This window comes from Mastigoproctus giganteus, chromosome 2, assembly GCF_048544385.1.
Source record: "Mastigoproctus giganteus isolate SK-2022 chromosome 2, ASM4854438v1, whole genome shotgun sequence".
In the NCBI taxonomy this organism is placed as follows: Eukaryota; Metazoa; Arthropoda; class Arachnida; order Uropygi; family Thelyphonidae; genus Mastigoproctus; species Mastigoproctus giganteus.
In genome coordinates this window covers 120,776,207-120,788,487 of record NC_143576.1, presented here as the reverse complement: position 1 = coordinate 120,788,487, position 12,281 = coordinate 120,776,207, and the positions used below count along the sequence as shown (strand labels likewise).

General features: G+C 37.8%; 1 protein-coding gene across 1 annotated transcript in view; it reads left to right on the top strand.

The window, feature by feature from the left end:
* Positions 1-12,281, top strand: part of Megf8 (multiple EGF like domains 8) — a 619,502-nt gene that overhangs the window by 108,329 nt on the left and 498,892 nt on the right. The window lies entirely within an intron of this gene.

The following is a 12,281-nucleotide window of genomic DNA, read 5'->3' as shown; positions in this document are numbered from 1 at the left end:
CTACACTTTGGCCGTTGCAGTGATATATTGTTTGTCTACAATTGTATGAAATTTCCATTAGCAGTGAAAAGTAAACACTACACACACTCAGCAGCATAAATGAATATTTCAGAATATCACCTCATGCCATTGGTTGAAATTTCATTTTGGTTCCATATCACAGCCAAAAAACAAAGTCTAAAATCTGCCCTACCTTGGTACCATTCCAGCTGTTGGAATGTTGTTCCAACAGCTGGAATGGTACCACCAGTCTTTCTTTTTGAATATTCAAAAGAGGCAGGCAGGTTGATTAATGACCCATTTCTTATGAAATTTCCACTGTATATTGCATAGCTATTCAGTTTGAACTTATATTGTGTGTGCCATTTCTGTAGATACTCCCACGAGCACTATTCTTTTAATTGGTATCTATAATTCTACTTTTCTCTCTCTTCCAAACCAGCTTGAACATAATCAGTCAACATCCATTTACTGTCTGACTTCAAACTCCATAGAACTAACTTTTTCTCTTCCTCATTTATCCTTTTTACATCTGTTCCTTGGAACAACCTTCATTCCTTCCCAAATGCCAAGCAATAGTTCCCAAATGACCTTTCTAGTGTGATTATCTAGTGTTTTTCCTAGGGCAAGTACTAGTGCTTTCATAATCCCTACGATGCTCACAACGTTACTGCTTCCTTCGCTGAGCAACGTCACTTCTTCACTGCTAGCAATGTTACTGCTGACCCCGCTTGCAATGTACTGTTCTCCTGATTGCTTGGTCACCGGTTGGCACTGCTCCTGCCTCCATGTGTCCGGGCCGGTAACCTGGAAGAAGGAATTCCCTCTTCTAAGGCTAAAAGGAGCAAAGATGGATTGCGATGGAATCGTGTGAAAAATGAATATAGTTATTCCAGCATTTCTCATAATACATTCCTTATCCACACAACCCTTTGGCAAGCTATCACCCTTTTCTAATACGGAAATATTTAGAATCAGTTGTTGGATCTCTTAAAATGGTCAAACATCTCCAATCTGGAGACCTCCTAATTGAAGTTTCAAAGCCAAGTCATTCAGAAAAATTGTTAAAATTAACATTTAACAATATTGCAGTGTCGGTTATGCCCCATAACACTCTGAACACCTCTAAAGGCGTTATCAGCGATTGGGACTTACTGTCTCTGAAGAAGAAATAGTATAAGAGCTTAGCGAACAAAAAGTGACTCATGCACAGAGAATAATGACCGAGAAAGATAACATCCTAATACCAACCAGGTCCATCATTTTGACGTTCAGTACTCTGACTCTTCCATCTTCTGTTAAAGCAGAAGATGGAAGAGTCGGAGTTGATTTGGCCTTACATTCCGAATCCCATTCGCTGATTTAAGTGCCAGAAGTACACCCATTCTCAGACAGCATGCCAAGGCGATGGCATGTGTCCTATTTTTGGCTCCAAGGAGACTGTACAGCTACCACTCCTACTTGCCCAAAGTGTAAAGGAAGCTATCCTGCATTTTCTAAAGCATGCGACCTTTGGAAAACAGGAAATAAAATCCAGAAATATAAAGTGGAGCATAAAGTCACATACCCTGAAGCAAGAAAGCAAATACTAATAACCATGCCTAGATGATCATATGCATCGTTCACCAGAAACAGCCGCTCAGCTGCAACTCAAACAGATGTTACTATAGAACCGAATATTTCCTCTGCCACATGGGCCAAAACTGTGCTAATGTGCAATAAGAAACCTACAGTCGATGAAACCAGCAACATGCCGATCAGTATCTCAACTGATGCTATCTCAACCTTACCACAAAATAGCAATATGGAAACTGATATTCAATCAGAGGATGACGACACAGTACTAGAGTTACATGCTAATAATATCACGGATATAGGAGACTCTTTTCTAGAAATGAAAAATCAAAACTAAGCAGACAGAAACCTTCTCAGAAAAAAACAGTCAGGTCAGTCTTCCTCAAACAAGCTCAATCCATGAACAAATTCCTACAATGTAGGAATTGCAGAGAACGCAGTAATATAGATCACTTGAATGATTTACTCATACAAACTAACGCAGGGTGTATGCTTACAAGAAACATTTTTATCAACAAAAGTTTCTCTCAAATTCAAAAACTATGCTACGTTTAGACAAGACAGGGATTCTGACTCTTTTCCTTGTGGAGGGGTAGCTATTTTTGTTAAAAATACCATACCGTTAAGACATCTCCAACTACAAACCTCCTTAGAAGTTGTAGCAGTTCAGATGGCAATGAGAATCTTATTAACCTTTGCATCTAATTATATATCACCTAATTATCCTTGTTCCCAGACTGAACTTGACAACCTTGTCACACAACTGCCACCTCCTGTCTGTTTACTCGGTGATTTCAGTGGTCACCATCCATTGTGGGGATCTCCAGCTGTGGATAGGAGAGGTCAATTAATTTAAACATTCCTAGATAAATGTAATCTGACTGTATTAAACACTGGCTCTCCAATTCATGTTCAACTACCTACAGGTACAACATTTGCCATAGACTTATTCATCTGTTCAACATCTCTTTTTCCAAGCATGGAATGGTTAGTGCTGAATATTCCATTCCACAGTGATCATTTTCCTATTATAAGTTCAATTCAAACACAGGTCGTGTCATGTCCTAAAGGCGGAACTTCCTGGAATTTCCACAAAACAGGCTGGAAAAATATTCTACTCAACAAACAGTATGTACAGCAACAGCATATTGACGAAGTAACTGATCACACTACCACCCATATATTATTGGTAGCTGAAATTTCCATTCCAAAATCCGACCAGCGCAAATGGGTACACCAAAACCAGCGGTGGAATGAAGATTGCTCCAAAGCAAAAAGAGTAAAAAAACGTGCTTGGAACCAATTTCACAAATTATCAACTACTGCCAACCTATTTTTTTCAAAAAAACTCAGAGCCAAAGCAAGACAAATTAGGAAAAAAAGCAAAACATGACTCCTGGATTAACTTCACCTCAACTGTTAACAAAAAATACTGACACTCAACTTATCTGGATAAAAATACGAGCACTCAATGGGAAATTTCTACCATTGGGTATGTGTTTTCTCATTTTGGAATGATGGTCTCATGGCATCATTCCTATATTTGTGCTATACTAAAACCCGGCAAAGATCCCTCTCTAGTTCAGAATTACAGAGTGATATCGGTTTGGGTTGAAAAGATGGTACATAAGAGGCTCACCTGGATTCTAGACTCTCAAAATCTTCTTTCTGATCACCAATATGGCTTCCGATCTACCTTAGATTTACTTGTCAGAATTGAATCCAACCTACGTAATGCATCAGGAGACAGCATCTAGTGATAGTTAACCTAGATATTCAAAAAGCATTCGACACCACATGGCATCATGGTATTATCAAAGATATGCATCAGTTAAGGCTGAGAGGCTGCCTCCTTCAAATCATTCAGAACTTTTTTAAGTTATACCTTTCAAGTCCGATATCAAAATATCCTGACAGCAGCTCACATTCAAGAAGAGGGTGTCCCACAGGGTTCCATACTGAGTCCAACCCTATTTGCGATTAGGGTCAACAATATATTGGAAGATCTTCCAAAAACTATTGAAGTATACATGCATGCAGATGACCTCGCCATATCCTGCCAATCACAAAATATGAATACTATAGAAAGACAGTTACAAATTGCTCTAAACAGAATAGAATTCTGGACTTGACACAATTGATACCACCTTCCTGAACAGAAATCCACCACCACTAATTTCTGCAAACTATGATCACTTCATCCTGATCCTGAGATAAAAATAAGAAAACGTGCCAATTCCTCTTGCTCATACTGTCCATTTTCTTGGCCTACTACTAGATAGAAAACTGAACTTTCAAGCACATGTGATCTATCTTCGAACCATCTGTTTGAAGAAATTGAACATTCTCCAGTGTCAACCATGTCACAGGGTGCTGATCAACATACCTTTATCCCTCTTTATAGAGCTCTTATTAGGTCCTGCTTGGACTATGATTCTCCAGTGTATGACTCTGCGAGGAAAAGTACTTTTGAGCAATTAAACACTATCCAGCACAGTGCTCTGAGAGTGTCTCTAGGGGCTTTCAGAACCAGTTCAGAGCCTTTACATCGAGGCCCACGAATCTCCCTTACATCTTCGCAGGAAAACATTACTTTTGCTGTAAGGCGCAAAAATCTGCAATCTTCCCTCTCACCCTAGTTGATGTCCGAATAATACTGAATGGAAGTCATTTTACAATAGTAAACCAAATGAAAACCGACCTACTCCACTTAGACTTGAGGAAATGGCTCAATCATGGAACATAGAAATCGGCAGTATATCTCAGTATGTGACACCATCAGATCCACCTTGGACAAATATCCCTGCAATTTATGGTGATTATTTTCAACAATGGGGAAAGAACACCTTGTCTCCCTTCAATATTGCACAGTTACATGAAACTCACTCTGCATCTAATTTACAGGCCTGTAAAATATATACAGATGGATAAAAAACTGACACGAGTAGTTGCTGCAACAATCTTCCCATCATTCACCACTTCTGTCTCAATAGTAGAATGCAGTATCTTCACTGCTGAGCTTAATGCTATTAACTTAGCTCTGGATCGTGATACTGAACTGGCTCAATCATGGAACATAGAAATCAGCAGTATATCTCAGGACGTGACACCATCAGATACACCTTGGACAAATATCCCTGCAATTTATGGTGATTATTTTCGTGTGCTATAAGTAGTAATACTAATTCCTCTCGCCCTGTAATAAAACAAATCCAATTGTAATGAGTGGATCCAAACTCTGACGTTCTTCTGGATTCCAGGGCATTCTGGGATAGCAGGAAATGAAAGAGCAGATCTTGCAGCCAGACAACCAGATACTACTATTTCACAGACTTCAAGTTCTAAATACTGATTACAAACACATTTTCTATAAAGTATGTTACAATAGCTGGCCAATAATCTTTAGAGGTTATTCAGGAAACAAATTCTACCGAATAAAACCAGAACCAAAGCTGTGACTCTCCAGCTTTTGGAAAAGCAGGCGGGAAGAAATAATTTTATGAAGGCTAAGATTGGGCATGCTCACCTGTATCTATTAACGAATGACAATGCTCCCCAATGCACACCATGTCATGTGCAACTGACTGTTCATCATTATTTGCGGAGTGCCCCCAGTTTCTAAATATCCGTTCAAACACCTTTAAATCATTTGCTAATTAGATAGTATGAATCAGAGCTGTAATACTCAATATGTTCTACGTTGATAATAATATTAGTAAATTAATAAGAGGAGATTACCTCAATATAGTACGTGGAACACTTCCGTATGATACCCTCCAGAAATTAAAACGAAAAAATCGACAACTTACCGGTACATTAAAGTAAAATATAAATAATCAATTTAACACAATTCAAAATCAATTCAAAACAATTAAAATTCAAATTAACGCAATTAAAAGAATCTAACGAAAATATTCAAAACGATTTTCCTTCCTGAAGCTGACAATGCTTTTCGACCAACTGTCGTGATCACAGGAATGAAAATTACCGAATCAGGCTAAACCTGCAACTTAAATAGTGATTATATGTCTTCGCGCATGCGCATAAAGGTCCATGCATCGGAGATCAAATATGGCCGCCGAACATTAACAGAATTCTCGTGTAATTTAATTTCAACGGTTTCTGCAATTAATAGTCGCGTATAATTATGTTGAACGTTAAGTATTTTGGCCTCATTAAATAAAAAAGTATGTTTTTCGTTAATGGCATGAAAGGCTAATTCTGACGCTGCTGAACGAGAAGCACGAACTGAGGCTTCGTGTTGATTTACACGAATATTAAGAGAAAACCGCGTCGAACCCTGGTAAGACGAGTCGCAATCACCGCAAGAAATGTTGTATACTAGATCATTAATTTGTGTTGCGAACGCGGAAAGAACCGAGCGATTGTTCAGTATAGTGTGTAACTTCCGTATAGGCCTAGCTATAATTTTAAATTCGGTATCTTTAAAGAATCTGTTAAGCTGTTTGTGCCACTGTTCAACATATGGGACAGAAATAAAGTATTTTTTGATATTACTATTGTTGATTGGTGTAGTATTTTTTATCCTATCCTCAGCTTGTACCCTAATTCAATTTATTGTGTTAATGGGATAACCCCTGTTCAAGAATCTGCTAGTTAATATTTGTATTTCTGAGTCCAAAGCAGAATCCGTCGTTGAATATTCTGTTAATGTTCGGCGGCCATATTTGATCTCCGATGCGTGGACCTTTACGCGCATGCGCGAAGACATATAATCACTATTTAAGTTGCAGGTTTAGCCTGATTCGGTAATTTTCATTCCTGTGATCACGACAGTTGGTCGAAAAGCATTGTCAGCTTCAGGAAGGAAAATCGTTTTGAATATTTTCGTTAGATTCTTTTAATTGCGTTAATTTGAATTTTAATTGTTTTGAATTGATTTTGAATTGTGTTAAATTGATTATTTATATTTTACTTTAATTATTTAATTATTTATATTTTACTTTAATGTACTGGTAAGTTGTCGATTTTTTTCGTTTTTTCCGTTTTAATTTCTGGAGTGTATCATACGGAAGTGTTCCACGTACTATATTGAGGTAATCTCCTCTTATTAATTTACTAATCATTTGCTAATGTACAGTCATTACTAACATTATTGCAGATCCATGGAAATGATCCAAATAAAACAGAAGTATTTACATTCCTAAATTGTATAGGAATATATCATAAAATACAAGAGCTATTACAATAAACTTAGAAATTCATACTAACCATTAGAAAGACACAATATGGCTCTGGCAGCCTGTGTCATTAAATTTCACAACAACAACAACAACAGCAAAAAAATCCCTGGAATCACTTCATTTTTACTACCTGTTTAATAATTAGATTACACTAACAGAAAATCCAATAAGACAGAAAGTGCAAATTGTTTTTATTGTTTTATGGTAGTGGCCTCCAGAAATGTGCTTTAGAAAAATATCACGAGGCGATAACGACTAGCAAGTCAACAGTGGGGATTCACAAAATGGAATGGAAACATTGAAAAATTACATCCAACATAATAGAAGGGTTTTCCCAGCACAAAATCGAAAAAATACATTGTTATGCGAGATTTCCCGCAATTTTCAAACCTTGTTAGAGCGAAACCGTGTTGTAGAAGTACCGTGTTATACAGGGGTTGCCTGTACTAACTAACTAACTAACTAACTCAGCCGCTTGGTCACCTTGTAGCCCTACTCCTGCCTCCCCATGGCCAGAAACCTGGGTGGTAAAGCAAACCACAGGACCAAAATGAGCAAAACATGGACTGTGACAATTTTTCACCAATTAAGACTGCAAATCTAAATCCTATGGATTTGCACATACCCAAAACAAAAAATGACTTATCCAATCCAAAGAGATTGAGGATGGATGCTCCCCGAATGGAATACCCAAGGTTTCTCATTCTGCATTCTCTAACTAACCAGTCCTTAGACAATTTATCGCCACTTCTCATTCAAAAATGTCTTGAGAGCCAATCTGGCTTCCCAAAAATGGTATGACGACTGAAATCTGGTGACCTGCTTGTTGAGACCACCAACTCCAAACACTCGAGTCTCTACTCAGACTAGCCTCATTTATTATTGTTATTGTTATTGGCCGTATTGGTCAAGGAAGCCTGAGGCTTTTGCTGTGCCAGCCAAAAATAAATTTCTGAATTACCCTGAGAGAGAAAGAGAGAGAGAACAAGAGTCAGAAGTAGAAGGGAATCACCAAGAAAGAGAAGAATGATGATATCCAGCTCAGGACCCTGGGTGTGCCAAGCCCATACTCACCAGATGTGAGTCCCTGGGGTTGGTGGAGTTCCAGTTAAGGTGTCCCCACATGCCACACTTAATACATCCAAAGGTGTAATTTCAGAATGAGACCTAATGAATGTCTCAGAGGAAGCAATTGTTCAGGAACTGCAGGATCAGAAAGTCACTCAGGCAAAAATTATGATGAAAAAAGATGAACTCATTCCAACTTGCAGATTATACTGACATTCAGCTCACCCAATCTACCTTTGTTAGTGAAAGCAGGGCATTTGCATTGTCGCATTCACCCATATATTCCAAACAGTAAGATGTTATTAGTGTCAGAAATTCGGACACTCACGAACAGTCTGTCGAGGTGACTCCGTATGTCCTAACTGTGGATCGAAAAAGCATTCCCAAGCTGATTGTAATGCCCAGTCTTTGCTTTGCCTCGTTTGTAAAAGCAACCATCCAGCCTTCTCTAAAAATTGTGAATAATGTAAATACAAGAAAAAATCCAGAAATATAAAATAGAAAAGAAAGTCTCATTCCCAGAAGCTAGAAAGCAATTACGACTACAGATGCCTAGATGCATGTATGCTGAAGCCTCTAAAACGTTTCATTCCATATCAGTCCAGACTGATGCATCAATTCCACCAAACATCTCTATTTTGGAATAGACTTGATCTCTGCTCAGTTCTGTACCTCAGCCTTCAAAGCAACAGATTTTAAACAGAGCCAACAACACACCTGTCACGATACCATCTACTGCCCATTCAGCTGCCGTAAGATCTGTCCAAGCAGAGAACTCAAACAGCCATTTGACTCCTCCCTATGAATTCCAATGAAATTTCCAGTCAACATGATACCAAAACCATTCTGGAGATCCATCCAGAGGATGAAATAGACACAAGACCTGTTTTCCCAAAAAAGAGATGATTAAAATTGACTGTGTCAAACAGACTACCAAAAAGCAGAGAGATTCAGTTACTTCATCTAAATCGTTTCGATTTAGATGAACCTCTACAATTCTATTGTCCAATGGAATTGTTGAGGCTTTAGGAGCAATATTGATGACATCTATGACATAATTAAACATCACAATCCAATAGGCATTTGCTTACAGGAGACATATTTAATGCCTCAGGTAAAAAATTATACTCTTTTCAGACAAGATAGACCTGTTACAAATAATGCTCACGGTGGAGTAGCCATTCTCGTAGATTCACAAGCCTTGCAGACGCATTTCTTTACAAACCTCTATAGAAGCCGTTGCTACCCAAAAAGCAATTCCCATTACTCTCTGACACTTGTTTTGATATACCTACTGCCCAATCATCCTTATACTATTCACGAACTTGAAGATTTTATCCTTCATTTGCCCAACCCCTTTCTGTTTATTGGGTGACTTCAATGCATACGATCCACTGTGGGGTTCTCCCAGTGCAGATGGACGAGGATAACTCATTGAAATGCTCATTGACAGATAAAATTTAACCATCCTAAATACTGACTTACATCACCAACTTACATCCATCTACCAACAGGAACAGTCTCTGCAATCGATCTGTCTATCTGCAATCCTCTTTCCTAGTATTGAGTGGACAGCTCTTGTTGATCCACTCAACAGTGACCACTACTCATTAATCGGTAAAATTCAAACATCACACTCTGTAACTCCAGAAAACCATATAAAATGGAAATTTTCCAAGGCAGATTGGCCAAAGTACACCTCTCGTGTATCGTTTGATAAATAGATCATTGAAACTCATTCAATTGACACAGTCACCACTGTATTACCAGAAAAATTCCAGCAGCTGTGTCTATTGCAATCCCACAATCACAGTCAAATGTCAGTAGACCCATAAATTATTGGTGGAACGAGGATTGTAGGAATGCCAAAAAAAAAACACGAGCATGGAATATATTGCACAAACATCCTACCACCAGTAATCTTATAAATTATAAGAAACTCAGAGCCAAGATCCCACATTTCAGAAAGAAAGCTAAAAGAGACACTTGAATCCATTTTGCAAATTCAATTAATAAAAATACTGATGTAAGAATAATTATATGGAAAAAAATAAGGCAACTAAATGGTAAATTTTCTCTATTATCTTTGCAATTTTCAACTGGAATGGACAGGAGCTCTCTACTCCTGTAGACATTGCGAATGCCTAAGGGACTGTATTCTCTTAGCTAAGAAGAAGAAGAAAGGTGTTAATTCTGAATTATGCCGCTAAAATTCAAAGCATGCCTATCCATCCCATTTGGCCAATACTTAGTGATCCACAGTTTAAAATGTTCTATAGAAATAAACCCAGAACAGTTCAGCCTACCGGATTATCAGATTACAGGCACTATCAGAAACTTGGAATGTACATCTTGAAAAAGTCCTCCAAGATCCAAACACCTCAGATCCCCCATGGTCCTGTATTAAACCATTCTATGATAATTACTTCCTAAACTGGGGAAAACATTCCCTTGCAAATATAAACATGCAAAAACTGCATGATGCTCCACACAAAATTATCCATATTTCATGAAAATATACAGTAAACCCCCGCTATTCGCGGGGGTTACGTTCCTGAGAAATGCCATGAATACCGAAAACGCGAATACTGAGTTATGGCTCCCATAGTAATAAAGGGGTTCCGTTCCAAAGTATGAAATATATAAGAAAAACTAGTCTAAAATTTTGTCAATGTATGTATTATATGTACCTTCATAATATGACTATGTTCATAGACAGTACATAGTGAAATGCAAGCATATGGCATCGAAATGAAAATAAGAAACAATTTAATATTAAACAATTTAAATATTAAATTAATATTTAATATTAAATTAGAAATTTCAAACAAGTCTTTCAAACTAGCGCCTTTGCTAGCTAAAAAACTTATCCCGCCAGTGCTATCACCAGTTTCGCTAAAGTGTTGATAAAGGTGTTTTGCCTTTTCACGAATGATGAGTGAACTTAATGGCATTTTATTTTGAGTTCGGTCTTCTATCCACAGATTTAAAGCCTTTTCCATTTTTTTCTAATTTAACATCACGAGTTAGAGCAAATTTTTGAAGCAATTAGCGCGTTTTCACGGACACTACGGCGGATTTTTTTCTTCCAATTTTTTGATTGATCGTACCGTTGACTCATTGATTTTATAATGTTTTACCATTGAGGAGACACTTTCATCATTAGAAATTTTGTCTAATAACTCAATTTTATTCTCTAATGTCATCACCTTCTTTGATCTTTTCACATTTCCCTTGTTATTCGTAGCCATATTTTTGTACAGGTTAGAAAGAACTTGTCCACAATAAAGTCACTTTCTTCCGTTAACACACTCGAAAAAGTCGTTTTACCCTGCAAAACGGTAGATTTATCACTTTTGTAAGCATATCAATTTATAAATTGATAAATTTATAAGCATATAAATTAAAAGCAAATGACGAAACCTTCCACAAGTGCATAACACATATTGAACAAGAATAAGGAAACATCCACGCTCGCGATTTTGTGACCCCTCTCCCCCACCCACTGAGCGCTGTTTTGACCGGGAAAGATAATTTTAGCCACGCCCATGTTTTTTTATGGCGGAAAATGTTCACGGCTTCATTTTATATTAAATTTAGGTTTCATTTTATATTAAATCAGCGACTGCGAATACAGATACCGCGAATAGCAGGGGTTTACTGTATATGGATAGATCAAAGTCTGATAGTGGAGTAGGAGCAGCAGCAGTATTCCCTTTAACACTATCTCTGTATTTCTGCCTACTGAATGCAGCAGTTATACAACTGAATTATTTGCCATCAAGCTTGCCCTAGAAAATGTTCACCATCTCTCCATCAAAAAGAGTATAATACATATGGACTCACAAAGTACACTAGTAACCTTACAAAACATCTCCTCACCAACCAATCTTTTAATAAACACCAGTAAGGTGATACATATTCTGGAACGCCAGCAGGTAGTCATCTGCTGGATCCCAGGTCACACTGGGATACGAGGAAACGAATGCACAGACTATGCTGCCAAATATCCATCCAATCCAGAATCTTCATGTTTTTGCATTCCATATATTGATTATGGAGTAGGATCTAATATACAAAGGATATGTAAGGAACAATGAACACTTCTATGGCAAGCTCACACGATAATAAGCTCTTGCAAATAAAACCAGAACCACAGTTATGGACCTCTAGCTTCCTAGCAATCAGAAAGGAAGAAATAATCATAGCCAGAGCATGAATCGGTCACAGTCAGTTTATTCACCTATTTCTCCCCACAGGAAATGATACTCTGCAGTGTATGCAGAGGATCATTTCTGCAACTGCCTGCTCACAGTGAAGCACATTCTTGTTGAATGAAGTGCAACCCATACACACGTTCGCAACTCTCATTCAGCTTTCTTCCAAATCTAAAAGAATCTTTGAAACTCTCTCATATCATAGGCAGAGATGCTA